Raw genomic sequence first — 24,127 nt, forward strand, 5'->3', positions numbered from 1 at the left:
GAGTTGTCGTACTAGTATACAAGTCTGCAGCTTTAAATTTGAAGTCGTAGGTGTATTTTTTATGTAAAGTTTATTTTAATTAAATTTTAATTATTATTTATTAATTAATTAATGATTAATGAATTATTAATATAATTTTTTTACATAATTATTAATTTAATTTAATTAATTTAGTTTAATTAAGTTTTTAATTAATAATAAAATATTATTTAATAGTGTTTAAATTTTTTTTTGATATTATGATTTAATAATTTTGATTGTTAATAAAATCATAGTAATTTTATTTAATGATCAATAATTATTATTTTAACAATTTATCAGAGATAATTATTTTTATAAGTCATCTTATGATATTTAATCGTGAACCCTAAAATTTTCATAAGTTAAGGGTAATTGTGCAATTTGTTCCATCACGAGAAATGGGTCAAGTGGTAAAGGTAAAATGCAAACCTCTTCTATCCGAAAACTTTCATTGAAACAAAAACTTAAACATTACTGTTAACTTAGACTGTGCCTTCAAAATCAAACAAAACTATGAAACTACACTATTAATTGTATGTTGTCTTATGTTTTGGGGTTTGGATTGACTAGAGTGATGACCACTCTTAGGACATTTAGCAAAGGCTCGAGAGTTCTATTTTTGTGATTTCATGATGATGCTTTGATGTTGATCTTTTAAACTCAACCATGGTAATATGTTTGGTATGCTCCATGATGAGTTTGGATCTATTGTTCGTTATTACTTTCTAGCATTCTTGTGTGAAATTGAGATGAATGGTATGACCTATTTGACTTAACCTTTGAGTCTTTGATCAATTATTTTTGGATTCTTTCTAGTTACTTATTAAGGACTGAGGTGTTATTGTGAATCATCTTTTGACATCTTCCAATCACTTGTATAGGGTTGAGGTGAAAACTTTGATTTGTTTATTTGTACTTTTATGAGCTTAGGGTAGGTTATCTATATGTAATGTTGGGAAGTGGCTTACAATGGAGGCTAGAGCCCAAACTGGCTACCTGGGTAACCCACTGTAGTTTATTTTAATAAGTGAAAACACTACACTAAATGAGAGTAAAATGAACCTAATAAGAGTCTTTGTCTTTCCTCACCCATGCCTTGAGTGCTAGCATAGACTAAGATTGGCGTAGAGAGGACACTTGGTTGCGACCATGAATCATTAGTATGCCTTGTTTGTATGAAAGGATACTAGTGCTACATAGAGTCACTAGGGGGTCAGGGTCAAGTCAGACTACCAGGGTAACTCTTGAGTTGACTCAGGCAATGACACTTGCCCTCTTGCATAGTAGATTCCCTACGTGTCTTTGTTTTCCTCTGGGTTTAGATGTCATTTTATCTCAGAACCTTTGAGTTAGATTACTTTTAGGGTTTTCCTTAACCTAGATATTACTTTTGATTTTTGAGATTGTTATCCTATGTGGGACTTGAGACTATCTCCTCAGCACGGTGGGAATGGACCTTTTTTGGTTATCACAAGGTCAAGTGGTAGTGCTTTTTACTTTTACCATTGAGATATGTGATGTCGTGGCTAGAGTTCCTTGTTCTGCATTTCTTTTCATTCTATCTTTGTGTATTATGGTGGATGGTTATATCTATATGATGGATGATTTTACTTATTGTATTGTACTTTGTTTCATGGATCCAAAAGGGATGGTGCAATCTATTTTATAAATGTATATTCTTTCATCATTTCATACCCTGTGACGTGTATAGTGGATGATTGTGCATTCTATTTATTACCAAGTGGCATTCATAGAAAATGTATATTTTTAAAATAGATTTGAACTTGTAGTTATTCTTTTATGTGGATGTGTTATTTATTGAACTTAGTATTATTTAAATTCAAATGTGATTCAACGTCTTGGGATCCTTACAGAATGTAATCTATTATAAGTTGCTTATGAATGAATGTATGTTATTACTTCTACTATTTTATAATTGTTGTTATATTTTATCTTTTTAAAAAAATGTTTGGTAAACATAGTAAAACTTTAGGTTAGTTCTTTTGGATCCCTTGGTGGGGCATTACATTTGGTATCAAAGCTCGAGTTCTACATTGGGAGCTTTGGGCATATTGGAACGCCACTTGTTGTTAACTAGTTGAACTACAACAAAATTTAAATTGTTATGTATATCTATTACAAACTAAAAAATTGAACTAGTTAAATTGAAATGAAACTTGAACGAGTTGAATTGAAATGAAACTTGAATTGTCATGTATATCTATTACAAACTGAAAACTTGAACTAGTTGAACTGAAACAAAACTTAAACTATTAGTTGTATATTCTCCAAACTTGAAAACTCAAACTTCAAAATTGAAATATACTTAGACCTAAATTAGGGAAAACTAAAAATTGAACTTATATTATTTTCTAAACATGTGTCTTCTATGTATGCCTTATAGTGGTATGTTTTGTGGTTATTATAGCATCTTGTATCTTGGATATTATTGTAGGATGGTATATGGGATGAGATCTTTAGTTAGAGGTCATGGTAGAGGTCATGGATGAGGTATAAATATTAATGTACATGAGTTTGTCCATGGAGGCCTTAATTAGGAAGAGGGTATGGATGAGCATGTTAGTGAGCATCAGGAAGAGAACCATAGAGAGTAGGAGGCCGAATTAGAGGAGGTTGACCTCAGGTGAATGATGAAGACCATCATGGATCACCTACCTCCTCTTCAGAGTGTTGGTTAGGACGGAGCACACCAAGTAGGGAATGAGCATAGACTTAGGTCTAGGAGCCCTCAGAGGGACCAAAAAAGATCAATTGTAGTTGCTCAGATGAAGGACCTTCAGAGGTCCAAGTTCAAACCCTTCAATGGGTTGGGTTTAGGTTATGTAGTTGAGTCTTGGCTTATTGCTCTAATAGGGTTTTTTCTATTCAGGACTTTGAGACTAATGTCAAAGTGAGGTTTTCTATTACCAACCTAGGACTCTTTGGAGCCACATAGTGGGCTATCGAAGAGAAGAAATTGGGCATAAACATGAACAATGTCACATCAAAGCTATTTTTGGAAAACTTTTGTGAGTTATTTCTACTAGAGGAATGGAATCAATAGAGAGCAGATGAATTCCACAACCTGAGATAGTTCATTGTGACTATACTAGAGTATGAGCGTAAATTCTATGAGCTCATGCCCTATGCGAGAATTAGTGATAACCCAACATAGTTGGCACAACATTTCATCAGATGCTTGAACAATCGTCTAGTTGGGGGTGTTAAGGTATTTGAACCTAAAACCCTCAAAGATGTGGTACATCGAGCCATACGTGTAGAGTAGAGTGTTAACCTAGGACATGGGAGTTTTGTGGGAGCACCTACGGTATCAGGAACTAAGGGTAACCACAACTAAGGTGGGAATAGGAAACCTCCTTTTCCTAAGGGGAATTAGAACCAATAGCAGCAACAGAAGGGATCATACCTGCAAGCACAAAGTGTTAGTAGTAGTTCTACCTCTAAGAACTATCACAATGCACAGTGCAATAGGCAAAATCAAAACGCTCAACCTACGCATAGCAACTAATCTTTTGCTTGTTGGGATAGCCACTAGTAGTCGAGTGCACCTCCAGTAGGGAGGGGATTTGGAAAAGGTATAGGATGTTATTCTTGTGGATAGTTTGAACACATTGCAATCCACTGCCCACAACATGCATCTCACTTTTCAGGTTCTAGGCCAACAACATTTGAGCCTATAGTTGGAGATGCAGGTAGAGCTCACAAGGTATTTGCAGCAGTGGATCACCATTAGGCAGATCATTAATGGATTGTGGTTGAGACTATGAGAGCTATCCGAGGTACACCACTCTTTGTCTTGTTTGTTTTAGGTGCCATAAACTCTTTTATTTCACCATCCTTAATTGCTAATTGTACGCTAGAAGCTGTTAAGAAAGATTTGGGTTAGCAAGTGAAACTAGCCTCAAGTGCTAGGGTTTCCATAGATTTCATAATATAGAAGTGTGAACTAAGATTAGGAGGGCTTGTGATGTCAGTTGACCTCTGGGTTATTCTTCTTGGCTCTTATGATGTGGTCTTAGGTATGGATTGGCTTGGCTCTCATAGAGCTAGTATAGACTATAGGAAAAAGACCATTGTGTGTCAAGATGATCAAGGGAAGGATGCTAAGATTTTGGGTATCCAAAGGCCTATATCTCTATGGATGATATCTGCTATCCAATTAAAGTAGAGCTTTTGTAAGGAATGTCAAGTATTTTCTATTATGATAAGTGAGCTGGAAGAAGAAGACCCTATAGGAAAGACTATAGACCACCCTATTCTACAGGAATATATAGATGTCTTTCCTAGTGAGATTTTGAGCATGCCCCCAAAGAGAAATATTGATTTCAGCATTGATCTCATCCTAGGAGTGGAGCCTATTTATTGAGCTCCTTATCGTATGACCTCTCAGAAATTGAGAGATCTTTTGACCAATGGTAGTACCCAACCAAGTTTATCTCCATGGGGAGCACCAGTGCTCTTAGTGAAGAATAAGGATGGTTCATTACACCTGTGCATTGATTATAGATAGTTGAACAAGGTGACAATAAAGAATAGGTGTCCTTTACCAAAGATTGATGATTTATTTGATTAGATCAAGGGAGTCACCTTTATTCTCCAAAATTGATCTAAAGTTAGGATACCATCAACTTCGCATTTGGGATGTTGACATTCATAAGACCACCTTCTGAACTCACAATGGGCACTACAAGTTCACAATAGTCCCATTTGGGCTAACAAACACTCCATCATTTTTCATGTGTCTAATGAATGGAGTGTTTCAGTCTTATCTTGATTGATTTGTACTTGTGTTTCAAGATGATATATTGGTATATTCTAGATCTCAGAAGGAGCATGAGGTACAACTGCATTTGGTTTTGCAGTGCTTGAGAGATAATCAACTTTATTCCAACTCGACGAAGTGTGATTTATTTCAATCAGAGATACAGTATTTAGGGCATATCATATCAAGTGAGGGTATCTCTGTAGACCCTGCAAAGATTCAGGAAATGGTAGATTGACCCACATCCACTACCATGTCAGAGATTCATAGTTTCATGGGTCTAGCTCGTTATTATCATAGGTTCATCCAAAAATTCTAAGGAATAGCACATCATATCACTTCCCTTCAGAGGAAAGGAAATAAGTTTTTATGGACAAAGAGATGCAAGGAAGAATTTTAGAAGCTCAAGGAGCTTTTGACCAGTGCACCTATCTTATTAGTACCTAATCTAGCACGTGACTTCATGGTGTGTATAGATGCTTTCCTTGAGGGGATTAGAGAAATATTGATGCGAGATGGATGAGTGATTGCATATGAATCACACAAACTCAAGGATCATGAGTTGAATTACACTGCACATGATCATGAGTTAGCTGCGGTAGTTCATGCTCTAGTGAGATGGAGACACTTATTGCTAGGACACAAATTTGAACTTCATAGTGATCATCATAGTCTATAATACATATTCACACAACCTAATTTGAATGCTAGGCAAAGGTGTTGGATGAAGTTTCTTTGTCAGTATAACTTCGAGGTGAAGTATATTCAGGGAAAGGAGAACATGGTAGCTAGCACTTTGAGTTGTAGGAGACATGTGACATTATCCTTGAATCTAAGTGTGGATTTGAGGAACCATATACTTCAAGCACTTCCTACAAATATTTGGTATCAGGAGGTGAGCAGAGAGATAGATTCAGGGAGACCTTTGGAAGGTAGGTTCTTAGGTTATGTTTTGGAGTCAAATGGCCTTTTGCAACATTCGGGAAGGACCTATGTACCACTACTGGATGAGCTTCATACATTGATCCTATAAGAGGCTCATCATGCACCTCACTTGGCACATCCAAGTGTCAAGAAGATGCATGCATATTTACGACGTCTATACTATTGGATAGGGATGAAGCATGATAGCGCTAATTTTGTGGCTAGGTGTCTTGAGTGCCAGAGAGTCAAAGCAAAGAACCAGCATCTAGCAAGGCTTTTATAGCCTAATCTCATTCCTTCATGGAAGTGGGATATCATCTCTACGGATTTCATTGTAGGATTACCTGACTACTCATCAACATGACACTATTATGGTCACCGTTGATCAGTTGACTAAGGTGGCACATTTTTCACCGATGAGGTTATCCTACACTATAGCTTCTATAGATAATGTCTTCATGCATGATATTGTGAGATTACATGGTATTCCTCAAAAGATCATTTTGGATAGGGATCCTGTATTCACCTCCACATTTTGGACATCACTACAACATGATCTTGGAGTGTAGTTGAACTTCAGCTCAACTTACCACCCAAAGATAGATGGTTAGACTGAGAGAGTGAATTAGGTTTTGGAGGATATGTTGAGGATGCATGTGATGGACAGACAAACACTTTGGAAAGATTATCTTTACCTGGTGGAGTTTGCTTATAACAACAGTTATCACAATTCTATTGGGATGGAACCCTTTTAGGCTTTCTATGGTTGTTCTTTCTGTACACCTTTGAGTTGGGATAGTCTTGAGGATCACATCTTGTTGGGTCCTAAGATGCTTTGAGATATGAAGCAATAGGTAGTGCACATTTGTGAGTATGTGTCTATAGCACAGGATGGATAGAAGAAGTATGTCAATGCTCACAAGACAGATAAGCAATTTGTAGTGAGTGAGAAAGTTTTCTTAAGAGTGTGTCCATGGAAGAGTTTGATCCATTATAGAAAGGGTTCGAAGCTAGCATCTCACTTTGTGAGACCATTTGAGATTCTTGAGAGGATAGGTCTACTTGCTTACCATCTTGCATTGCTAAGCCTAGCTCATGTTCATGATGTTTTCTACATTTCTATTCTTAGACAATATATTCTTGATGTGATACATGTTCTTGATTGGAATGTGTTGCAGGTAGAGGACGTGCAACTGGTTTTGGAGCCTCTTCGTATTCTACAACAACGGGAGTTGACCCTTAAGGGTTGAACCATAGAGAAAGTAAGGGTCCCAATGAGTCACCAATTACATGGGAGGATGTATCTTGTTTACATGATTTATATCCCTACTTGTTTATAGGCTTCCAGGAGTAAGCCTAAGTCTAGTGGGGTGGATGTAGTGCCTACCCCTAGTTTACATTCAATTATTGTTGCCGAGCTCTTTTAGGCCATTTTATGTTTATGCTTGATGATCAGTGACATTGTTTTCCAGACTATTGGATATTGTTTTCACATACAGTTGGTTATATGATGAGACTACTTTGGTACTAGTTACTTCATGTATGCATGATTATACTTTGATGATTATTATTTATAGTGATTTCAGTTATTTACTGATGTTAGTTAGATTGATTATTTATACATATTTTCTATGGATACTTACCCCATACTACATGTGTATGGTCTGCGTGTATGGTTTCTTTATGTGTGACATTTCTGATGTGATTAAGGAAGGGAATCGTAGTCACTTGCTAGTTGGGATCTACATGATGCACCACTTCTTGTCATTGTCTATTTAGTTGAGAATATATGTGTTTGTACATGCGTGGATTTCATGCAGATTGCATGTACCGAGTATTGCCTTCCCTGAATTGCTAGGATGAGCGTACCCTATCGCAATATCTCAATGGTAAGAGAGGGGAGATAAATTCTTGAGTCCAAATTCTAACCTAAAAACCAATTGTCCTAGAAAACTAGGACAAGTATCTAAGATGATTACCCTTATGAATTCGTCATAGGACGTAAATTCGTGATTATAATCCTTGAGTTTGATCTTGTATGTTATATTTTATGATGGGTTTTCATATTTTTTCTTATAGGTCTTTGGTGATTTTTCTATTAAATAAGTCAAATTAAAAGATTAATTAATTATTTGATTTAATAGAAAATTATTAAGATGATTTCAATATTTAATTAATTGGGAAATTAATTAAATAAAAAGAATTAAATTTAAAGAGAAAATTATTGTTCTAATTTGATAGCGTAATAATATTTATTTAATTTAATAATAATATGTTTAGGAGATCATTTTTAAATAAATGCTAAATATTGTTTTTACTTAAGTTAATAAATACTTTATCAAAAAAAATGCTTCGAAAATTAATTAAAGGAAGAAAGATAAATTAAATTATTAAAGATATTTTAAATTGCAAAAAGTGTGCATGAATATTCAAAAAGGTAAATAAGGAGTTAAAAGATTGTGATCAATGAGTTCCCTCGTGTGATCGCACAATCAGTGCCCCGAATTTAGAAGAGAACTCCTTATCAGAGATTGAGAGTTCATTTTGCAATGACCAAGATTTTTGGAGAAGGGATTTTTAGAGAGAAGGTTTTGAGAGAAAAGAGAATTCTCTCACAATCTTCGAGTGGTTGCATATTAGCATTAGATTCAGGTAGAGTCTCATGTTTTATTCACACAATGAATTATGTTCTTCTAAATTTCTATATACATCACGTCTGTTAAATCTATTTGCAAAATTTTGCCTATAGTGAATTTTTCATTATGAATTTATTGGTATTGATATCAAATTCTATCTGTATATGGAGATTGAAAAGAAATTAGAAAACCCTCGCTTTATAAATTAAACAGTTAATATTTTAATCAGAAAGGGTTTTGGGAAGAAATTGAATTGTTAGAATGCAAAATTCGATTAGTTTGTCATATTTTCCCTATCAAAGTATTGTTAGAATTTAGAATATATATATATATATATATATATATATATATATATATATATATATATATATATATATAATCATGCTGAGGGGGTTTTTTTTTATAATTAAACAAATGTATATTGAAAAGAATATATATATTAAATTATTTTTTTAAAAATAATATCAAATAAATTTAAAAGGAGGCAGGGCCACCAAACCCCCACCTCCCTTTTTCTCCCCCATGATAGCCTTTAAAGGGGTTGCACGACAGGCCCTGCTGCCGTGCCAGCAGAGGTACTATCGCTGTAGTACTCTACTATCATGAGAGCAAAGCTGTTGTAGTAGCATACAAGCCTGCAACTTTAAATTTAAAGTCGCAGGTGTAATTTTTTTATGTAAAGTTTGTTTTATTAAATTTTAATTTTAATAAAATTTTAATTATTATTTATTAATAGTTTTATTATTATTTATCAATTAATTTATGATTAATTAATTATTAATATAGTTTTTTAAAAATAATTATTAATTTAATTCAATTAATTTAGTTTAATTAATTTTTAATTAGTAATAAAATATTATTTAATAGCATTTAAGATTTTTTTTGATATTATTATTTAATAATTTTGGTTGTTAATAAAATTGTATTAATTTTATTTGATGATTGATAATTATTATTTTAACAATTTATTGGAGATAATTATTTTTATAAGTCATCTTATGATATTTAATCGTGACCCCTAAAATTTTCATAAATTAAGGGTAATTGTGTAATTTGTTCTATCATGAGAAATGAGTTAAGTGGTAACGATAAAATCTAAATCTCCTCTATTCGAAAACTTACATTGAAACTGAAACTTAAACCTTACTATCAACTTAGACTGTGTCTTCAAAATCAAACAGAAGTATGAAACTAAACTGTTAACTATATGTTGTCTTATGTTTTGGGGTTTGGATTAACTAGAGTGATGACCACTTCTAGGACATTTACCAGAGGCTCAAGAGTTATGTTTTTTTGATATCATGATGATGCTTTGATATTGATCTTTTAAACTCAACCATGGTAATGTGCTTGGTATGCTCTATGATTAGTTTGGATCTATTGTTTGTTATTTCTTTTCAGTGTTCTTGTGTGAAACTAAGATGAATGGTATAAACTATTTGACTTAACCTTTGAGTCTTCGATCGGTTATTTTTGGATTCTTTCTAGTTGCTTGTTAAGGACTGAGGTGTTATTATGAATCATCTTTTGATGCTTTCTAGTCACTTGTATAGGGTTGAGGTGAAAATTATGATTCTTTGATATGTACTTTTATGAGCTTAGGGTAGATTATATGTATGTAATGTCAGGAAGTGGCTTGCAATGGAGGTTGGAGCCCAAAGTGGTTGCTTGGGTGACCCATTGTAGGTTATTTTAATAAGTGAAAACACTACACTAAATGAGAGTAAAATAAATCTAATAAGAGTCTTTGTCTTTCCTCTCCCATGCCTTGAGTGCTAGTCTAGACTAGGATGGGAATAGAGAGGATTCTTGGTTGTGACCATGCATCATTAGTATGCCTTGTCTATACGAAAGGATACTAGTGCTGCATAGAGTTACTAGGGGGCCACGGTCAAGTTAGATTGCCAAGGTAACTCTAGAGTTGACTCATACAATGACACTTACCCACTTGCATAGTAGATTCCCTACATGTCTTTGTTTGCCTCTGGGTTTAGATGTCATTTTATCTTGGAACTTTTGAGTTAGACTACTTTTAGAGTTTTCCTTGACCTAGATATTACTTTTGATTTTTGGGATTGTTGTCCTATCTTGGACTTGATACTATCTCCTTAACATGGTGGGAGTGGACCTTTTTGTGTTACCAAGAGGTCGGGTGGTAGTAATTTTTACTTTTACCATTGAGATCCATTTGTTGATGTCGTGGCTAGAGTTCCTTGTTTTGCATTTCTTTTCATTCTATCTTTGTCTATTATGATGGATGGTTATATCTATATGATGGATGATTTTACTTATTGTACGTTTCTTTGTTCCATGGATTTGAAAGGGATGATGTAATCTATTTTAGAAATGTATATTCTTTCATCCTTTCATGTCCTATGACATGTATAGTGGATGACTGTGCATTTTGATTATTGCCAAGTGGCATTCAGAACACATCTATATTATTTGAATGGATTTGAACTTGTATTTATTCTTTTATGTGGATGTGATATTTATTGGACTTAGTATTATTTAAATTTAAATGTGATTCAACATATTGAGATCCTTAAGGAATGTAATCTGTATGTGTTGCTTATGGATACATGTATGTCATTGCTTCCACTATTTTATAATTATTGTTATATGTTACCTTTCAAAAAAATGTTTGGTACACATAGTAAAACTTTAGGTTAGTTCTTTTGGATCCCTTGGTGGGGTGTTACAACAATCTTCCAATCATAGACTTAAATAATGTTTAATTCACTTCAACAGAATCATCAGTCTTGGAAAGTTTGTGTCCAGTCACCATGATAGCACTAACTAGTTTTGAATCCTCCATACCAAAAAATTTCAATATTTCTTTTATATACTTGGACAAAGTAATGTAAATGCCATACTTCATCTGATATACTTGCAATTTGACAAAGAACTTTATTTCTCCAAACATAGACATCTCAAACTCTTTCTTCATTTCATTTGAAAATGTCTTACATAATGCATTTGGTTCTCCAAATATGATATCATCAACAAAAATTTCAGCTAATAAGATTCCTTTACTTCCTTCAATCTTCAAGTATAAGTTATTGTTGTCCTCAGTCTTCTCAAGACCAATCTTCACAAGATAGTTGTGCAATCTTTCATACCATGCTCTTGGAGCTTTTTTTAAACCATATAAATCCTTGTACAATCTACATACCACACTTTTGTTGTTTGGATCAACAAATCCCTTAGGTTGTTCAATGTAAACCTCCTCTTCTAGTATACCATTCAGAAATGTTGACTTTAGATCCATTTGATAAAATTTAAATCTTTTATAAGTAGAATAAACAAGTAGAGTTCTTACTCCTTCCAATCTAACAACTGGGGCAAATGTTTCTCCATAGTCAATTCTCTCTTCTTGTGCATATCCTTTGTAACCCAATCTTTCCTTATTTCCTTGTGAATTCACCATTCTCATCCTGTTTGTTTCTGAATGCCCATTTAGTTCCAATAGCATTCTTGCTGTTTAGTCTAGGTACCAGTGTCCAAGTTTTCTTCTTCTCAATCTGATCAATTTCTTCTTTCATGGCTTGATTCTGGGCTTCATTTTCCAATGCATTCTTCACTAATTTAAGCTCATGAATGCTTAACAACAATATTTCATTTCTCAACCTATTCCTTGTCATTGGTCTATCTTTTTCATCTCTAATGATTTGTTTAGTAGGGTGATATCTTCTAACATACTTTGATAGTCTTGGCTTTGTTCTTCTTTCTTCAGCAATAGATCTATCATTAAATTCAATCTCAAAATCATTGTGCACTTCTCTATCAAGTAACTCAGCATCCCTATCATGTAAATTGATCTCAATATCAAAATTTACCTTGGCTTCTAATTGTAACTCATCTCTTGAATGCAACTCAACATTCATTATATGTGACTCAACAGTCATTGATACTTGGTGTTGTTGATTTACAACTTGGTTTTCAACTTCATCAATATTCATATATTTATAGTAGTACACAAAGGTTTTGTACTCTTCAGGTTCCTTTTAGGTCCAACTTCATGTACCTCTATATATTCATCAAATTTTACTTTTGCACTTTCCACAATTTTTTTAATGTTAGTATTTAAACACTCGTAAGCTTTACTTCTTGTGAAATAAACTAGGAATATACCTTCTTCACTTTTTACATCAAATTTACCATTTATGTTGCCCTTAAGAATGTAACACTTGCTTCCAAATACCTTAAAATATTTTACATTGGGTGAGTGGAATATACCTTCTTCACTTTTTACATCAAATTTACCATTTTTGTTGTCCTTAAGAATGTAACACTTGCTTCCAAATACCATAATTTAAAAGGTGTAGAATTTGTACATTTCTTGACTTGTTCTTTGTACAAGGTATAGACAGTTGTACTTATAGCTTCTCTCTATTATTTCAAAGCAACATACTTCTCCATTATCAGTGTTCTGCACAATTGATTTCAAATTTGTTCCACCTTTTAGCAATCCCATTTTGTGGAGGGGTCCAAGGTGCATAATTTTGTCTTTTCATTCCTCTATCATTACAGAATATCTCAAACTCATTTGATGTAAATTCTCCACCTCTGTCATATCTTAGACATTTTAAGCTTTTACCAGTCTCCTTTTTAACTCTTACCAAATACCACTTAAACATTTGAAAAGCATTAGATTTTTATTTCAAAAACATTATTGTCATCATCCTAGAATGATCATCAACAAATAGGATAATATACTTGTTACCTTTATAGCTCTGCACATCAATTGGTCAACATAAATTAGTATGAACTAATTCTAGAATTTCTTTTGAGGTATGAGTCTTACTTTTAAAACTAGATTTTGTCATCTTGCCTAATTGACATTGTTTACAAATCACATTGTCAAGTTTCCTCAATTTTGGCAAACCTCTAACTCTTTTCATGTTACTGATACTGACCAAATTATCAAAATTTACATGACATAACCTCTTGTGTCATAGCCACACATCATCAAATTGTACAACAAGACAAGTAACATCATTCATGTCAAGATAAAACAAATTACCTCTAGTCTGATCTCCACTTCCAATTAATTTTTTATCAGTATCATAGATTTTAGCCTTCTTGTTATCAAATTTAACTTTGCAACCTAAACTATTCAGTTGTGATACACTCAATAGATTATAGTTAAGTCCTTCTACATAATAAGCATTGTCACACATGATCTTTTCTATCAATCTTATTGATCATTTTTCTTTTATCAAACAAGGTGCATCATTACCAAATCTAACACTATACCCATTGTAATACTCAAAGGTAATGAACTTAATTTTGTCTCAAGTCATGTGATGTGAACATCCACTATCAATGATCCATCTGTCACTTTTGTTTACACAAGATATCAATGTTGTTGCCTCGTCTTCACCAAAATCATCCTTTATAGAAACATACACAACTTCATCATCATGATCACTAGATCCATCATTTAATACTTCTTTAGCAATGTAGCACGTTGTCTTTCCTTTGTCTTTATAGTCTTTGTTGTTCTCATATCTTCTACATTTGTCTTTGTCTCCATTTTTGTTGTCTAACTTCTCTGTACATTTTGCAGCAATATGACCAACCTCATTATAATTAAAAATATATGATAGGTAGCTTACCTATGTATTTTCCTTTGGGTCTATGAAATTTCCTAGCCAACAATGCTTCAAGTTCTTCAATGTCTTCATCATTTATCTCACTATCACTGGCAGTATGTTTAACCTTTTTCTTTTTCTTATCTTTAGGTTCTTTTAGTGCCATTTTATCTTTGAGAGAAAATTCAATATTTTTCAATTTTGAAATTATCAAAAGCGGTGAGTCTACCAACCAGTCCCTCAAGGGTTAGATCACTTCCAAGAATACACCTTAGTTCTTGTATGGTAGAGACACTAATAACATAGATAGGCAACAGAGTTCTCAATACTTTGTTGATCATAGTCTCATCTTCAATAATACTAGATTTGATCCTCTGATAGCATTCACATCTTTGATTCTTGTTCAATACTTGACTATAGTCTCAACTTGCATTCTCATATCATCAAATTTTTCTCTTAGACTTTCAGCTTTGGCTCTCAACACATTCTTGTCTCCTCTACAAATCTTCTCTATAGCATCCCACATCTTCTTAGAAGAATCACATACTTTGATGTCATCAAAATTTGAATATCTTAGGGAAAATGCAATCTCTAACATTGCCTAATTGACTTCTTTCTTTTTCTTCAATTTATTAGCAATAGGGGCTCTAGTTGGATCAACATGTTGAACAGTGATGGTAGATTGTGCATAATCTCCAAGTCCTCCTAGATGTAGCTTCATCAAACTTTGTCATGCAAAAAAAATTTCCTTGTTCAGCTTGAGCATCTCCTTTTTGTACATCTTGATCTTTAGCTTCTAGTACCTTAAAACTATTTCCTTCACAAGCACTTGCTACTCTGATACTAATTGTTGGAATGTTTAGAATAATTGTGAGGCAGGGGGAGGGGTGAATCAGTATCCAAGTTCCAAATGTACATATAAAACTTTTTAGTACTTCAACTTAAACTCATGCATGCAGTGATCATTCAATATCTTAAATATTTGCATATTGTTGTCCTCGATCAAAATTACTTTGCAGGAGCGTAAATATGTAATACCACAAAATCAATCACACATCTTGACAAGGATTTTACATGGAAACCCAATTTGTGAAAAACCACTAGTAATATGCTACCAATTTTCACTCTTCTAAAGTGAACCCTATTAGGAGCCAACCCTATTAAAGGTTACAATGTGCACTGTTAAATGTGACCTTGATTAAAGAATTTCAATCACCCTGTTAGGAGTGAGCCTGGTTAGAGGACTTTAGAAAATTCCATTAAGATGTCACCCTATTAAAGGATTTATTAATGATTGTTAGGTCAACCTTAATCCAATGGATTTATCCAGACTGGTACAATTGTTAGAAAGTAACTGCAAGACTTGATCTGATAATAAAACAACTCACTTGTAGATTACATATCTCACATTTAGTCCTCCATTCTACTTGGAATTCTTCTTCTTTGTCTCAATAGTGTGTTCACCCTTCAAGCCTTCCTATCTCAAAGCCTTCTTGCTTAGTTTTCCAACTACAAACTCTTCCCTTTAGCCACCATATGAAGCAACACCCTAGGCTTCTTGTCTTTCACAGGTTCTCACACATAACAAGTTGCTTCTAGTCTGTTATCTCCTTATATAGAGAGTTTAGGTTTTTTATCACTTAACCACAATCGTCCATTTTAGGGTTAGGTCAAATTCATTGAATCTTCCCACTTTTGCATTTTTTTCCTTCTAGAAACTTCTCTTACAATCCTTTTTGAATTTGAGTCAAAATGGTTTATCTTGAATTCTGTGCCACCAGGTAATTATAGTTATCTTCTACATGCTTCTTACAATTCAAGAAATCAACTTTTCTGGCTTAGATTCATCAAATGTTTGATTAAATTTGTTTTACTGTCATTTGGCAATAACATGTTGTTTGCTTGACAAATGCTATCTTTTGATGCTCAACCAACATGGGTTGCTTGACATACACTAAGTTTAACTTGGTTGCTATTGTCATCTTCTTACGCTTGACACATACTAAGTTTTTACTAGCGCTTGGCATATACTAAATGCTTGTTTGTAACTATTTTTCTACTTAGCCTGAACTAAATTGCTCAGCTTCTCTTATTTTCTCGAACAAGCTTGGCAGACACATTTCTTTTCTTAGTCTCCTTCTTGTCTTTGCTTCAATAACCTTTCATTGTAGCCTTAAGTAGATAAAAAAATATACTATATTATCAAGGTCTTATTTGGTCTTAGTGCTCCTTTTATACACCATATAACTCAACCTTTCTCTAGGTTCTCTTTTTATCCTTTCTTTTCAAATCATCTTCATCAATCAAACAAATGATAGCATTCAGACCAAAGTAAGTAATTGTCTTACCAACAAGTAGCAGGTTTGACATCAGTTACAAAATAATGATTGTTTCATGATAGGTTTCATCCATCTTCTTCACTTCAACAATCTTCTTTTCAACAATATGAACTAATCATGACATAAAAATGGTTATGATCTTTCACGGAATAACCCCACTAGAAAAAGGTATAAAATTATTAAAATATTTGAAGGCTTAAAGATAAAATATCCACCCAAGATAACAATATACCTATGTAGACAATTCATCAAAACAAATTAGACATGACATAAATCATGCTTATAAAATTTATTTAATAACTTATCAATTCTAACTATATACTATTATCATGTTATTCATTTAAATGATTTTAAATCATAATCGAATTAATTAATGACATAAATATATATTATCAGATTAAATATTAGTATCAAATCCATTTTTAGAATATTAATTTAACTTCCTTTTAAGTCCAATACTATTTTTTTTTAATTCATTATGCAATTATAAATTAATCAAAATTAAATTATTTATAATTTTCACCCATAATATCTAATAATTCTAACTATATGATTAATTATTGAACCCCACTACAAAACCTGAAAATATGAACTAGCTCGATCTCTTATTTTTTCCCTAGTTACAAGTCAACCTCTGGTGTAGGTCAACTTTCTAGGTATAGGTAGACTAGGTCAACTTGTATTAGGCTGTAATATTGTTATCAAGATTTAACTGTGTGATTTTGAATCAAACTCATTGACCCACATTTCATGAGTAGTGATTTAACATGAATCCATCTCTCATGAGAATAAATGGAACACTTACCACTCATTGGATCTAGGTGATGCTCACAGGGATGAACCACTGGGACTTCCTGGGAGGACATCCATCCCAGTACTACTCTAGCTTGAGCACGCTTAACTACGAATAATTAAATCTTTATCATAATCAAGTTCTTCTATTCTTCTCATTTCCATTTGATCTTGGAAAATATATGAAAACCCAAGATCTTTATGGCTAAGATCATTAGGATGAATTATTTGGATTCTGATGATCGAGCCAAGATTTTCAAATCAAAGACCCTCCTTCGGGATCAGCCATGTGGAATTTTGTTATCAAATGCGGACAAGCTATCCTTCCCCAATTATTCTGGGTGGTAAATTTAGGGGATGAGGCTCTTTTTTGGGATGACTCATGGAATGGCTTGCCCCCTATTTCTTCCATGCCAAACTTTGATCCGATAGTTAAAACTATTCTCCAACATCAATGGGGGTTGGCAGTAAAGGATTATTTCATTATAACCAGAACAAAAGATTATGGGTTCCTAGTAGTTTGGAAAGATCTCTCTCAACTTCAACTTACATAGTCATAGAAGAACTTCTTGGTTAATATCTTTGAACAAAGGCTCTTGTACATTAACCAAAATAAGGACAAGTTGGTTTGGACATTAGCCCCAAATGGCATGTATTTAGTCAAGTTTGGTTATCTTTCTTTGACTAGCAAAAATCTTCATCGTAGTAGACACCTCTTTAGATTTTGTTGGCACCCTAAAATCTTGCCAAAAGAAGGCTCTTTTTTATGGTTGGCAATCCTTAAAATAAATCTTTCTAGTGATCGCCTTCTCAGATTATGCATTGTAGACAGATTCTAGTGTGCTATGCATCTTGAAGATTTTAATCATCTGCTAGTTTCAGTTCCTTTGCTCAAGATGTTTGGTATTGGACACTTGGTAAGTTGGGCTAGAATGGCCCCTTGCCAGCTGACCTTCAGGGCCTTCTTGAACAATGGCCTCTTCTTTTTAAAGACTCTTTTTTTTTCTCAAATTTGGCAGGTGATTCCAGTAGCTATCAATTGGAGTATTTGGTGGGAAAGAAATAAGAGAATTTTTAGACAAGAGAGTTGTTTAGTAGCTCAAGTTTGTGAGATTGTGGAAAAATCAATGTCTAAGATGATCAATGCATATACATCCAAATCTAAGTCACTATCTTCACTTTTCTCCTCTCATGATTCCAGGATTTTGAATTGGTGGTCACTTATTTCTATCCCCTTCAAAGAAGTGTTACTAGGCAAAAAAAATAAGATGGAGAGAAGGAAGGATGTTAAGTGGGATCCACTTGATAAAGATTTTGTTAAACTCAACTTTGATGGAGCTTCAAGAAGAAACCCTGGAATTTGAGGAATAGGTTATGTCTTATGAGATTCTAATTCCCAAGTTATTCGGGCAGCATGTTCCATGATTCCAATTGGTTCTAATAACATGGATGAGGCAAGGGCTTTACATTTGGGAATGGGTCTTGCAATTTCTAATGGCATTTCGAGAACCCACATAGAAGGGGATTCTCAAATTATAACTTCAACCATTACATTAGGACATTTTTCTAGTTGGGAGATCCACTACATTGTCCTGGAGGTGAGGGCATTACTTTCTAAATTTGTAGAATTCAAAATTTCACATTGCTTTAGGGAGGCCAACAAGTTAGCTAATTGACTAGCCAATAAAGGGGTTGCTTTGGATAAAGGGTTGATTGAATGGGATCCAACATCATTAGCCAATTCATTGATAGTTGATAAAGATTCGACATGGGTGTTGGGTGAAGTCTCTTCATTTAGTATCTGACAGATGACTAGAGAATTTTAGGCTTCTCACATAGTATTTTGGTTTGGAATCTACTTCCAATTTTTTTTTTTGGGTAGATTCTAATTGTTTCTCATTGAATATATATTGTTCATTCAGTTGCGAAGGGAGGTTTTATTCACTGCTTCTTTCCTCCTTGAGCCTTTTGAAGTAGTTTAGAATAAAATATAATGGCTTTGTCCATTTTTTACCTAAAAAAAAAATATTTTTTTAATTTAATAATAATATATTTAGGAGTTCATTTTTAAATAAATGCTAAATATTCTTATTACTTAAGTTAATAAATATTTTTATTAAAAATGTCTCAAGGATTAATTAAAGAGAGAAAAAAAACTATTTAATAAAGATATTTTAATTAAATGACAAAAAGGTTGTCCATGAATATTAAAATATAATTAAATAATAAAGGTAAAGGGATTTTCACGTGATTGCACAATCAAAGCCCTAAGCTGGGGGAAAAACTCTTTATTAGCAATTTAGAGTTGTTTTAGCCCGAACTAGGTTTTATAGGAGCAATTTTGGCGAAGGGGGTTTTCATAAAGAAATGAAAATACTTGTGTGCTCTATGTGTTGTCAAATTAGCATCATATTCAGGTAGAATCTTTTGGTTAATTTGCGTAGTAGATTTCTATTCTTAAATTTCTTATCTTCTTTGTGTCTGGATAAATCTATTCTTAGAATTTTAAGATTGGGTTGATATCATTGTGTTGTAATTTACTGGTTTATGTTCTTAATTTCGTATATGAACAAATTAATTAAACTAAAACCCTTGTTGTATATTTTCATTGTTCTTGATTTCAAAATCATCTATATTTGAGAAATTAAGATTTAGAAACCCTTGTTCTGATAATTAAATAGAACATTTTAGTCATGAAGGGTTTGGGAAGAGAAATTGATTTTTAATATGCAAGATTTGAATGGTTATTAGGGTTTCCCCTATCAAATATGATTTTGCAATTTTTATATATATAAAGAAATTTTATTGGGGGAGCGTATTGTTTTTTTTTATATAAAGAAAAAAATCAAAAAATGAAATTGGTGACCGAGGCCACCAATCCCCCACCCATTCCTTACCTTTCTTCTTACCCCCGCAAGATAGCAAGAATGTTGCTAGCGGCCTTTTTGGCTACTGCATGATAGACTCTGTTGTCATGACAGTAGGTACTACCGTAGGCAATACTCTACTATTGCATGAGCAAAACTATCATGACAACGATTCCACCTATAGGTTTTAAAAACTAAAACAAATGGTAAGTTGTATTTTTTTAATTTTTAATTTTATTATTTATTTTGTTAAATTAAATTTATCTAATAATAATCTTTATTAAATGTGATATTTAATAATTGTTTTTAATTATTAAATGTTAGATTTAATTAAATAAATATCTATAGTTATTATATTTTAAAATATAACAATATTATTATTTTATTTTAATAGTTATTATTTTGTTATTATATTAATAATTACTTTATTAATAAATTTAATAAAAATTATTTTATTAATAAATCAGTTATTATTATCTTTAATAGTCTAAGGATTGTTGATTAAAATTGGAATTAATGTATTATGAAATTGTATAGGTAAAGTAAATTTGGAGTTTGTAAACTTTAGCAAACTAAAAACTTACAACAAAATGAAAACTTGAACCTTACTGTAAACTCAATATGTGTGCTACATTGTTTGTTGTATGTTTTCTTGTATGTCAAGTTTTGGGGTTGACTTAGAGTGTTGACCAGTTTCAGGATTCCTACCAGAGGTTGGGAGTATATTATTTTGATGATATCTTATGATGTCATGATTTTGTAAATATGTACTTTATTTTGAATCAGTACTGTTAGGATGATTGTATGGATAAAATCTATGATTTTGATCAGTGGTGTCCTTTCAGTAATTTCTAGTTGCTTGCTTAAGGACTGAAGAGTGTTTATGGTTGTATGAGACCTTCTTCTTTTGTTGAGCCTAGGGTAGGATATATGTATGTTATGTTGGGAAGTGGCTTGCAATGGAGGCCGAGGCCCTAAAGAGATTGAAGGGTAACTCAATTGTAGGCATTTTAATAAGTGATAACACTACATTAAATGAGAGTAAAATGAATTAATAAGAGTCTTTATCTTTCCTTGCTCGTGCCTCGAGTGCTAGTATAGATTTGGATGGGATTAGAGATGCTTGGTTTTGACCTTGCTTCGATAGTATTCCTTATTAGTTAGAAAGGATACTTGATGCCACATAGAGACACTAGGGGGCCGAAGTATTAAAGGACTGACAGGGTAACCTTAGAGTTGGCTCATGTGATGACACTTTCCCTTTTATATAGTAGATTTCCTATGTGTCTTTATTTTCCTCTAGGTTTAGATGTCACTTGTGTCTTGGTACCTTGAGTTAGATTGCTTTCAAGTTTTCCTTGACCTAGATATTACTTTTGACTTTTGGGATTGTTATCCTATTTGGGACTTCAAACTATCTCCTCAGTGCGATGGGAGAAGACCCTTTTTGGGTTAACACAAGGTCGAGTGGTAGTTTTTTTGCTTTTATCATTGAGATTCGTCAGTTCAATGTTGTGGCTAGAGTTCCATGTTCTGCATTTCCTTTCATTCTATTCTTGTGTACTATGATGGATTGTTATACCTATTTTATTGTATTTTATTTCATGGATCTTAAAGAGATGATGTAATCTATTTTATGATGTATATTCTTCAATCTTTCATACCTTGTGACCTGTACAGTAGATGATTGTGCATTCCAATTATTTCCAAGTGGCATTCAGGATAATTCTATATTATTTAAATGGATTTTTACTTTTAGTAATTCTTTGATGTGGATGTGTTATATATTGGTTTTAGTATTAATTAAACTTAAATGTGAATCAACACATGGGACCCTTAAGAATTGTGATATGTTTTATGGTATGTTTTTATGTGTATGTTATTGCTTCCACTATTTTATATTTATTGTTGTTAAGTTATTATCTTTCAAAAAAAAAATTTGCAAACTTAGTGAAGCTTTAGGTTAATTTCTTTTGGGTTCCCTAGTGAGACATTACATATGGTATCAGAGCCTGAGTTTCTACATTGGGAGCTCTAGGTGTATTGGAACACCACTAGTTGTTAACTAGTTGAACTAAAACAAAACTTAAACTATGATATGTATTTATTACAAACTTGAAACACTTGAAAATCAAACTGAGATATAATTAAACATAGAAATAGAAAAAACTAAAATTGATCTTGTAGTAAACTTTTATGGTTATTATAGCATCTCATTATCTTGGATATTATTGTGGGATGATATCTAGGATGAGATATAGAATTAGAGGCCGAGCTCATGCCATAGTAAAGGTCAAAGGTGAGGCAAGGATGCTAGTGTGCATGAGTCTATTTTGGAAGTTCATGTTCAAGAGGAAAACAAGGAAGAACACAATAGGGAAAATCATGAAAATTCAGAGGAAGTTGACTTGTGACAAATGATGAGCACCACCATGGATCACCTACCTCCTCCTTGAGATGTCAATCATCAAGAGTTACACCATGCAAGGAATGGGTAAAGGTAAAGGTCTAGGAGTTCTTAGAAGGGCACTCACATTGATAGATAGAGGTAAATTGTAGCTACTCAAATGAAGGACCTTCAGAGGTCCAAGGTCAAATATTTTAATGGGCTAGGTTTAGGTTATGTGGTCGAGCAGTGGCTTATTACTCTAGACAAGGCTTTACTATATAGGGCTTTAACTCTAACGTCAAAGCAAGGTTTGTCATCACCAACATAGAACTCTTTGGAGCCACATGGTTGACTATCGAAGAGAAAAAGTTGGGTATATACATGATACACACTATCACATGGGAATTATTTTTGAAGAACTTATGTGAGAGATTCCTACCAGAGGAATGACATCAACAGAGAGAAAATAAGTTCCACAACCTAAAATAGTTCACTATGATCATAGTAGAGTACAAGCATAAATTCTATGAGCTCATGCCCTATGCGGGGATTAGCAATAGCTCACCACAGTTGGCACAACATTTTATCAAAGGTCTTAATAACTATCTAGTTGGGGGTGTTAAGGTATTTGAACCTAAAACCCTCAAAGATGTGGTACATTGAGCCATACTTGTGGACCAGAGTGTCACTCTAGGACATGGTGGCTTTGTGGGAGCACCTACAACATCAGGATCCAAGGGTAACCACAACTCAAGTGGGACTAGGAATCCCCCTTATCCTAAGAGAAATTATAATCAACAACAACCTAAATAATAGTAGCAATAGAAGGGATCATATCCTCTAGCACAGAGTGGTGGTGGTGGTTCCAACACAAAGAACTACCATAACTCTTTGTGCAATAGGAGGAATCAGAACACTCAACCTATGTAGAGCAACTAGTCTTTTGCTAGTAGGGGTAGCCACTAGCAGTCAAGTGCACCTCCAACAAGGAGGGGAGTCAGCAAAGGCACAAGATTTTATTTTTGTGGATAGTTTAGACACATTGTAGACAACTTCCCATAGTGTACATCTCACTATTCAGGTTCTAGGCGAGCAACATCTGAGTCTATGGTTGGAGATGCAGGTAGAGCTCACAAAGTATTTGCTACAGTGGACCATCATTAGGAAGATCATCAAGGGACCATGGTTGAGAATATGCAATTTATCTGAGGTACACCTCTCTCCATCTTGTTTGATTCAAGTGCTACGAACTCTTTTATTTCACCATCCATAGTTGCTAAATGTAAGCTAAAGGTGGTAAAGTAGGGCTTGGGTTAGCAAGTGGAACTAGCCTCAAGTGCTAGGGTTTCCACAGATTCCTTAGTGTATTAGTGTGAACTAAACGTAGGAGGGTTTGTTAAATTAGTAGACCTTTAGGTCATTCCTCTTGGCTCTTATGATGTGGTTTTAGGTATGGATTGGTTGGATTCTCATAGAGCTAGTATTGATTGTAGAATGAAGACCATTTTGTGTAAAGATAATCAAGGGAAGGACTCAGAGATTGTGGGTATATAGAGACCTATATCTCTACAAATGATATCTACTATGCAATTAAAGTAGAGCTTTCATAAGGGATGCCAGGTTTTTTCCATTATAGTGAGTGAACTGGAAGAAGAAGACCCTACAGGGAAGACTTTAGACCATCCTATTCTATAAGAATATGCAGATGTCTTTCCTAGTGAGATTTTGGGTATGCCTTCAAAGAGGGATATTGATTTCAGCATTGATCTTATTCTAGGA

Source organism: Cupressus sempervirens, chromosome 10 (assembly GCF_028749045.1).
Source record: "Cupressus sempervirens isolate cs-2001-9-10 chromosome 10, ASM2874904v1, whole genome shotgun sequence".
Taxonomy (NCBI): domain Eukaryota; kingdom Viridiplantae; phylum Streptophyta; class Pinopsida; order Cupressales; family Cupressaceae; genus Cupressus; species Cupressus sempervirens.